Source organism: Leptinotarsa decemlineata, unplaced genomic scaffold (genome assembly GCF_025532065.1).
Source record: "Leptinotarsa decemlineata unplaced genomic scaffold, Ldec_3_MD MMD2_P_RNA_scaffold_12, whole genome shotgun sequence".
Taxonomy (NCBI): domain Eukaryota; kingdom Metazoa; phylum Arthropoda; class Insecta; order Coleoptera; family Chrysomelidae; genus Leptinotarsa; species Leptinotarsa decemlineata.
The window spans coordinates 12,360,912-12,370,873 of record NW_027412526.1 but is presented as its reverse complement, the minus strand read 5'-3'; the positions used below and the strand labels follow the sequence as shown (position 1 = coordinate 12,370,873).

Genomic DNA, 9,962 nt, shown 5'->3' with positions numbered 1-9,962 from the left:
TATCTCCTACAGGCATTCATATAATATTCCTCACAGAGATATATTGCATTCAACAGCAGGACCGAGCTAAAATTATTTCAGTACACCAGCAAGATCGACATCTGACCTATTGCGGTCGAAAGTCAGCCTTCAGGTGCTTTTACTTTCTAATCTAATATTTTATTGAATGGTGACTTTACTTGAATGTAATTATTGCGTAGGACCCCCAAAAACTAACCGGAGACGAGTGTCTTTAGATCGCGAACAAGTATTTCTTTGTGAATCTGCAAAAGAAGTGAATTTAAAATCTGGTTGAAAACTGTTGGAAACGGAATCTCTTGTCCGTTGAAGGTCACATTTCCTTCCGAGTGTACAAGCCTCCGGGTGAACAATATCGCCTGACTCTTGTCAGGGTTTATACTGATTTTCCAAAGGTTGGCCTATTCCTTCAGCCTGTTCGCCTGCTGTTGCAAGTATCTGGTGACATGCGCTTGGCATGTTGGTCTCGCCAGCAGGCCTGTGTCGTCCGCGTAGAGTACCAACTTGTTAAGGTTGTTCTCTGGCTTGGGCACATCCGCTATGTATACCGAGAAGAGGTGTAGCAAAAGGACTGCTCCTTGCTGGATCACTGCTTTCAATAATCGCATGGTGGAGATTTCTTGTCCTACTCTGCAGCGGCATCGCCTGTTAGCTAGAAAAGATTCAATTAGCCTTACCATCTGTTTCAAGTAGCCAAAATTGCTCATTGGCTAATAGTCCTTCATGCCAAACTCTCTCAAATGCCTTGGGGATATCTAAGAATATCGCTCCGGTGTGTTATCCTTCGCCGAGGTTGAAACTTTCTGTCTCGTAGTCTAGTACCCTCAGGACTTGCATCTCTGTCGAGTGTTGTGTGTTTGGTCCTCTAATCTCTTCAGTATGATTTGTTCTGTCGAATAATTTCAATGTAGCTGTATTGCATGTATAAAACGTCAGTCTAAGAGAAAAACTGTTAATTGGTAGCAGCTCCATCTCGGTAAGAAAGCCCGAAGCGGTAAAGAAATGTCTCATGTACCAATATTCTAACTGATGATACAGACCTTCTCATGACGAATGAAAAATTTACCAAACTTGTGAAACCATTTGTTTCATAATGAAGTTATGGAGTGATCTGAAAAAAAAAACATTTCACAGTGGATGTGTTAAAAACTTCTTTGGTGAAATTTACAACGAGGAAAGCAGCGGAAAATTTTATAATTTTTGAGTACGGTAATATGAAAGTTAATGTCCGTGAAACTATCAAATTGCTTGAACGATATACTATAAACTGTGTTGGAAAACACATATCGACATGCTTCGTAGAAGACTGACAAAAAACATTGTTATGCAATGAAATTTTTATCAAATCATTGCCATGAAAATATCTTGAGGATTCTTTATTATGTCAACGTCAACTGCCATCTGCGATATGATATCCTATATTGGGGTACATGTACCTCTTGGTCATGTGTTTCCGTTCTGCAGAAATTTGCTGTGAGGATTGTCGCAGGACTGTAATGTAAGGTACTGAAAATTTCAACGGTGGCAGGTGATTAACTCTATGAACTCTGTATATATGTATACAAACATAAATATAAATTTTTCAAAAGAACTGATCATCATCCGCCAACAGATCCATAAATCTTTTTGTACCCAACGTACATAGAACTAGGCTAGTCACTCATTTTTGGATATATATATATATATATATATATATATATATATATATATATATATATATATATATATATATATATATGTATATATATATATATATATATATATATATATATATATATATATATATATATATATATATATATATATATATATATATATATATGTATATATATATATATATATATATGTAAACGGTCATTTGTCAGCCCGTAGAATATACGATGTGAACTCTGGTCAGCCCTCGGAAACGTCGGTCGTCCCGGTTTCGGGCTCACCAACGTTTCCCACTGTATATAGTGTTTTTTGGACATGTTATCATGTGAAATGACGTTTAGCAAATTTTCGGTTGGGCCGACCATTACACCATATACACATAGCTGATACACCACCTACTTTCACAAAACTTCGCCAGGAGGCGTGGCTGTGTAATTGTATACACCTGATGTGAATAGTGTCTTTGTGAGCCCAGGTTTATACGAACACTTTCAATGGATAGCATGTTGGTCAGCCCACAATCGGGCAACGCTGCACTTGCATTTCATGATTCTAACTAGATTGTCGTGGTGCAGAAATTCGATAATAGAAATGGAAATTTTTTGAGAGATGTAGAATTTTATGAAAAAGTTCCTGTTTTGTATGTTTTTTGTACAAGCGTTCGTGTGCGTGCATCACCCTATATCTATACAAGCAATTTGGATCAGGAATTGTTTCGCATATAAAAGTTTTATCAGAGCTTCGTAACATATTCACTTGTAGAAAAATGCTTGATCTGAACTCATACTTTCCCACATTCGACTACTTACCCGAAATCAGCTTTTTCGGATAACGGTGTCGAGTACGGAAATGTACTGTTTCTGTTCTAGTTAGGATAATAATAATATAATTACTAACAGTGCGTTATTCCATTTAGCTTGTCGAAGCAATTTTAACCTCTGCACTATCTTAGATACAAAATTTGAATATGTTATAAGTTGAAAATATCAATATAGTGTTCGGAATCACACGTTAAAATGTAAGACCTCGTTAATCTATAGCTAGTACAAGTTTATACTTCTGAGGTTTGTCGTTCGTAGGGGTGCGACAGACATATTTTAAACCGTTTCCTGTTTGTATTTTCAAATGTAAATTTTCAAATTCTAATTATTTGGCATGGACGCCTCAAGAGAAATCGCGTTGTGTAAATCAATTTTAGACATTAAGCAGGAAACTTCGGATTTGACTTTGAAATTGTAGATTTGAAAACCTGACTGCACAAAAATAATCGAAGTGTGACTGAGTAGAAATGAGTAGATGAAAAATGACATTTTTTTCACAAACGAAAAATCTAAAATGTGATGAATGATCTGGTAATGAATTTATTGAGAAATGAATAGTGAATATCCAGAATGTCTACAGTTTCAATAAATTCTATATAAAAATCCGCAGCAGCACTACAGATTTCCGATATATAATTTAGTTCAAAAATTAGGTAAAAATCGCACTAAGTATGTTTTCTATGACGAAACGAAATTCTGAGTGACTAGCATAAGGTAAGATATAATTTGTGAAACAGATATTAGTAATAAGTTTCAATTCTCTTTTTCTTAGCAATAGTTTTTTCGAAAACTCCCTTTCAGTTTTTGGAGGTATGATGTTGTTCAGGTTGAACATAATGAAGTGGAGATTAAACCAATGTTTTTTTATTATGTTGACTGTTCATGACGATGAATACGTCATATCATCATCGATTATAACCTGCAGCAGACATTTCAATCAAAATAAAAAACACTTGGAATATTTCAGCACAGAAAAAATTTGATCAGGTTGAATAAACATTTATTTGAATGGAGTATTATTCTTCAATTTGAGAACTGCTGACAAAAATTGTTCGGTAAACTAATAAACACGTAGTATGAAAAAATAACATAATTTCTAATTAAATGAAACTACAACATGGGTAAAAAATTATCAAATGAAAATTATTAATATTATTTCTTCTTTCTATAACAACAGTAAACGTATTCTTTGATTGCAGCCCAGTTTCTATTTTTTAATAATGATGAATATTTCTTTTCCTTATATTTTAGATACAAACAAGAACTAATTCAATTCTAGCACTTCTTTTTCGGAGCGAAAAACTTTTTGACTATATTTCGTTTTGCTCCTTAGACCAAGTTTGTTTTTGAGAAAGTTTTATTGTTTTCAAAACTGTGCGTGTCTGATGATCTGAAATGAGATCAGTGTGTTGAAAAACTCTATCAAGATATCAAACGGGTTGAAAATGGATCCAAAAATGAATGATAAAAATAAAAAATGGAAGGACGATACTGAAAAGTGATTTGATTCATTTCCAACCTATACTCAGAGATACGGATGATTCCAAAACAGCTCAAAATATAAATAATTGATTGCATATAGGGAATTTTTTTCAAAAGGAGCCACGTTCAATATCTCCATAAATAAGACAGTAATGTAAATTTCCCGAAACACCTAATTTTTGTGAAATAATATAAGGTATCGCTAAGATGCGTACACACTCCTCTTCAAAATAGCAAACAAAATAACCCCATATATGCCATCTACTGGATAAGTGATTTTATCAGGAATTCAACGATGATTTTTCAGGGTTGATTTCTAATTTACTGTGAAGAAGGACCTTGAAGTATAAGTGAACGACTTTTTAGATTAATTGATACAATCTCTCACAAAAACGTATACAACAATTATTTCTATTGTCAAGTTCCTAACAGAAAACAACTTTTGTCGCGTTGAATTATATCTGTCGGATTTTTGGCAAAGTTTCTCATACAAAACACTTCAAAATACTTTCTAAAACTCACAGCCAAAAATGTTCCACTAAACAGTTTTATAAAAAAGCGACACGTGTTTCGCCATACAATGGCTTCTTCGGGCGTATCTTTATCTACTATATTTTACAAATTTAATGCTTGGTATACCTAATTTTAAAATTTAAAGTACCTACATTTCAAGTACTTGAGTTTGTAATGGATTAAATGACCTGAGCTTATGTCCCAGTCCCCACATTTGAAAAATATTCAGTAACGGTTATTCAATTCTAATTGATCATTTAGTTAGTTACCCGAATTCTTGAATCTATTGATTGCTTGACATTTTAGAAGATTGAATTTCAAACTCTTCTCTTCTAAATATAACATGTCATATTCATGACTGAACTCGTGTACTTCTGCTAAAAGGTGGTTTGCAAATGTGAAATTGGTCGTTCTATTCACAAAATTACATCTAAGCTTTTAATTTTTTGGAAAATAATCTCCCTGTTTGGCCATTATACAGTTTTGGGCAAGAGCCACAACTCAGCTGATTACTCCTGATCTATCCGATACCGAAGTTTTGTCTTTATTGTTTTTAATAAATGCACTTACACTATTATTCGGACTATTACTATTTCTGTGAGCTAAGTTTACGCAGTCTTTCTTCAAAAAAATATTATTGGTTGGTTCAGCCAAAAATGACAATTCTCATAACTGACGTTATCGCATCTTGAATTTGGGTAGATATGGTCCATGGCTTGCTTTTGTAGTTTTTGTTTGATTTGTTTGATCAAACTCTGGAAATTATTCAATAGTCTATGAAGAATATTATTGAACGCAGCAACTTTATGCTGGTAAGAGTGCATAGAGGAATTATGTATGATAATGTCCGTGTAAGATGGTTTGTGGAAAATTGCAAATTCATGTTCATTGTTATTTTTTGTAATGGTTGAGTCAAGGTAATTTAATGAATTATTTACCTTCCTCTCAGTGGTAAATTTTATTGACGGGTGGATGGAATTGACATATTCAACGAACTTGCCTACTTACTTTTCTGTAATGATTTCATTATTCACTAGTGATAAATGGATATCGTAATGCTTGAAGAAATACATGCATAATGAATATTTAATACAACAGTCCTGAACAAACTGTAACATCTATTTGATAAAAAAAAATTGATGAGCTTCCGTGAAGTATCATATTTATTCTAATACTTGCTACTTTCTACACACATTCACATCAAATCGATATACCAAATTTGGAACATCCATTCGAACTAAAAATGAAAACACAGGAAAATAATATTTCATTTGAGTTAGGAATTGGAAAACAGTGAATTACTTAAAATTAAGTAGATTCTATGATATTTATTTGTAATCGTCATATACCTATATATTCTCTAATTATTCTCTAAGTATACCAAAATATTGGCAAGCCAATTAACAAAATAGCATTAGGACCATTGCAAAGATCGTAACGGTTCTCAAAGAGTTTCGCGCCAAAATAGTTAACGCGTGTCAAACAATTGCAGATTTCGTAGGAATACTGAAACTTTAATGAAATGAATAAATACACTTTTGTCTAATTACCTATATTTGATTTTATTTATATGACCGTTTTCGGGTTTGACCCCATTACCAAGTATTACCTTACCTATAAATTTCGTCGCCGCTGATATATACCATTATTTTTTGAAGAGAAATTTTGATGATCATAATATCCTCCATTTCATAAATTTATTATCGGATGAAAAGTGCAATTTTCTATACTTCACTGAATTTGACTTCGATACTAAATTTTCCCATTTTCATGATGTTTTTCTTCAAGCTTTTGATATATCCTTTCCTAAACAGTTTCAAAAAATTAAACAAAATCAAAATTCAAGTAGACACACACCATGGATTACTAAGGATATCGTTGAAGAAGGTATATTACTCAGAGATATTTATAATTTGAACAAGAGCCAAACCAATGTACATTTATTGGGTCAATATAAGCAACTCTTAAAAAATCATAGACAAAAAATTGTGCTCTTAAAAAGTCAATACTTTAATAATCAATTCCTCAAGGCTCAACATAAATCTGAAGCTGCCTGGTCTATCATCAGGAAAAATACTATTATAAACGATTCATCTAAGACATTGGCGATGGTGTACTTGTTGACGATGGTCCCGGTATATCTCAAGCATTTAGTAGTTATTTTGTCGATTCAGTGGAGTCATTAGTAAAAAATACTGCACCTGGTGGCATTGAAAATCGTTGTGTAAAAACTGAGAGTCTTTTCCTCTATCCAATAGATGAAACTGAACTCGTGGAAATAATTAAATTCGCATGTTCGAAAAATTCCAGTGGGGTTGATAAATTGCCAGGCAATGTTTTAATGAAGGCTGCTTTGAAAATAATGGAACCTCTGATTTATCTAATCAATTTATCTTTCTCTGAAGGTATTTTTCCTTCCCGACTTAAGCAAGCAATAGTCGTCCCAGTCTATAAAAAAAGCGATAAGCATGTAATGTCGAACTACAGAGGTATTGCTTTACTATCTCCATTTTCGAAAATATTTGAAGATTCATATCAAAACTTGTGTCCTTTTTAAATAAATACAATATCGTATCTGGCAACCAATATGGGTTTCAAGTGGGCTTGTCAACCCAGGATGCCATCCTTTCTCTACATAATCATGTATTATCAAACTTCGACAACGATGAAAAATCACTTAGTGTTCTTTTCGACTTGACACGAGCGTTTGATATCAGTCATCATGGTCTTCTTCTTGATGAACTGTTTGGCATGGGCGTTCGTGGTCCAAGTCTGAAATGGATTGAAACCTATTCAACTGGTCGCACACAGGTTGTTAAAGTTAGGCTTCAGACTGGGTCATTTTTCTCTGAATTTCGAAATGTTGTTACAGGTGTGCCCCAAGGTGGTGTTTTGGGGCCTACACTACTTATTTTATTTGTTAATGACCTTTCAAAAATTAATCATCCACAGTGCTCTATACAATTTGCTGATGACACATCTTTTACTGTCAGTGGTTCGGAATGTGAAACATTGTCAGTAAGAGCAAATGATGCTGTATTCAACATGCAAAATTATTGTTCTAAGAATGGCTTGATTCTAAATAATCTTAAAACCAACACCATTTTCTTTACAATTCAGGAAACTGATTGTAGTGTATTGATTAGGTCTGAGATTAAAAATATTGAACAGGTAAACTATAAAAAATTTTTAGGAGTTTTTATTGATTCCCACCTCAATTGGAATCATCATGTTGATTTCGTACTGAAGAAATTAGCGACACATTGTTTCGTTATATGGAATCTGCGTAATTTTGTGTCTATTGATATTCTTAAAAGTTATATTATGCATATATTTACTCTGCCCTCAATTACTGTATTATTTGTTTTGGCAACTGCAATAGAATCAGTGTCTTATCAATTTTCCAGAAAAAAAATATTAGAACAATTTGTTTTAAAAAAAAATTCGATTCCTGTAAACCACTATTTGCAAAGTTGAATATATTAACTGTTACTTGCACGTATATTTTTAATTGCGTAATCTACGTTAAATCAAATTGCTCCAAGTTTTAGAACAGAGATGATACATGTCTTCTTTCGGGCTTCACCCTGAGAAAAAACTATAACATTTTAATTTCTAGTCATAAGTTAGCCAAGGTGACTAATGGACCTCATATCATGTCAAAAAAACTGTACAACAATCTCCCAATATCCAATAAATAATAACTAGTGTAAAGCTCTCTAAACAAAAAGTTCGGAAAGTATTATGTGAAAAGGTATTTTATTCGCTTGATGAATTTTTTCAGTCTGATTTGGAATTTTAAATTTTAATTTTTGTACCACTTTTATGGTCTGAATGTTATGTAATATATCATATAATTATGTTGTTTTATGATTGTGACCTCATTGTAATTGTACTGAGTTATGTGACTTTTTCCATGCCGTCCCTAGGTCTACGGAAATAAAGATTTTTGATTTTATTTGAAGTATTGAAAAAATACTTAATAATGCGGGGTCAAACCCGAAACTGGTCGTATACATAAAATCAACTAGTGGTACTTAGACAAAAGTGTTTTTATTCATTTCATTAAAGTAATCATGAATTACCACGAAATAAACAAGTAATCAATCATACATAATACAAAAACTATATGAAACATAAATAGTCAATAGTAACGGCATCTTTTTCTTTTCCTAATATATTTTTTCCGGTAAACTAACACATAGTTTACCTCTGAAAAACTGGATTTGCCAGGATTTTAAAAATACTTGATACCCTCACGATGAAATCCAATGATACACTGAAATGGATCGCGTTCCTGGTCAGCCCTTCGATGTGGCAGCATTGTAGGGCTGACCAAGATGCTCTTCATATAGCGATTTGTATAACTATGGGCTGACCAACAGCATAGGGCTGACAAAGGTTTAAAGGATATGTAAAATTTTTATTTTCAGAAAAAATCTACCCCTCTGATGGGCCTATTAATAAAATCATACCACTGAAGAGTATTCCGAAAAGTATATACCTAAATATATTCGGGAAGTGCTGGGTGGACCAACGCCCCGTTCATATACCGGGCTGACCAATATGCAATGAACAAATATATATATATATATATATATGTATATATATATATATATATATATATATATATATATATATATATATATATATATATATATATATATACATGAATAATTGAAGCATTATGTGATGGACTTGGCCTCGGTACTTGTTGAGAATCCATAAATTATTCAAGTAACACCTCATTGTCAAACTAAAATATCATCTTCATTTCATTTTCATGGTTGTCTGTATAGATATACTTTGAAAATCCAGTGACTTTATCAAATCTTTAAAAGGCATTACCTTACAGCCAAACAACATTCTAGTTAGCTCCGATATTGTATCTTCATTCACAAATGTACCACTCGAAGAATTCCTCAGCTACACCAACATCTTATTTTCAGTGGAATAAATCCTTTTATGAACAAGTTGATGGAGTCGCCATGGGCAGTCCACTTAGCACAGTAGTGGCGAATTTCTGCATGGAAAAATCTGAAAAAAGAATCATTCAAACCTCAGAAAAACGACAGAGGTATGTGGATGACACGTTCGTTATTCGGAGTCATGGAAAAGAAGAACTTCAGAACTTCCTAAATCATCTGAATAGCTCTCATCCGAAAATCTAGTTCACCATGGAAGTAGAAGAAAACCTCCAAATTCCTTTCTTTGATGTTTCAGTCATCAAGGAAGGTAATCAACTAGGCCATAAGGTGTGCAGGAAGAAAACACACACAGATCGATACCTACATAATGGTTCCAACCATCATCCAAAACAGAAACGAACCGTCTTCAATAGCCTAGTGAACAGAACTTTGTATATATGAAGAATATATGAAGTAAGGTACGTCGACGACGAAATAAAACACCTAATAACTGTGTTAGAAGCGAACGGCTACGACAGAAAAGACATAATCCGCACTGCACGTCCAA

General features: G+C 33.2%; 1 protein-coding gene across 1 annotated transcript in view; it reads left to right on the top strand.

The window, feature by feature from the left end:
* Msp300 (Muscle-specific protein 300 kDa) overlaps positions 1–9,962 on the top strand; it is a 409,159-nt gene that overhangs the window by 36,392 nt on the left and 362,805 nt on the right. The window lies entirely within an intron of this gene.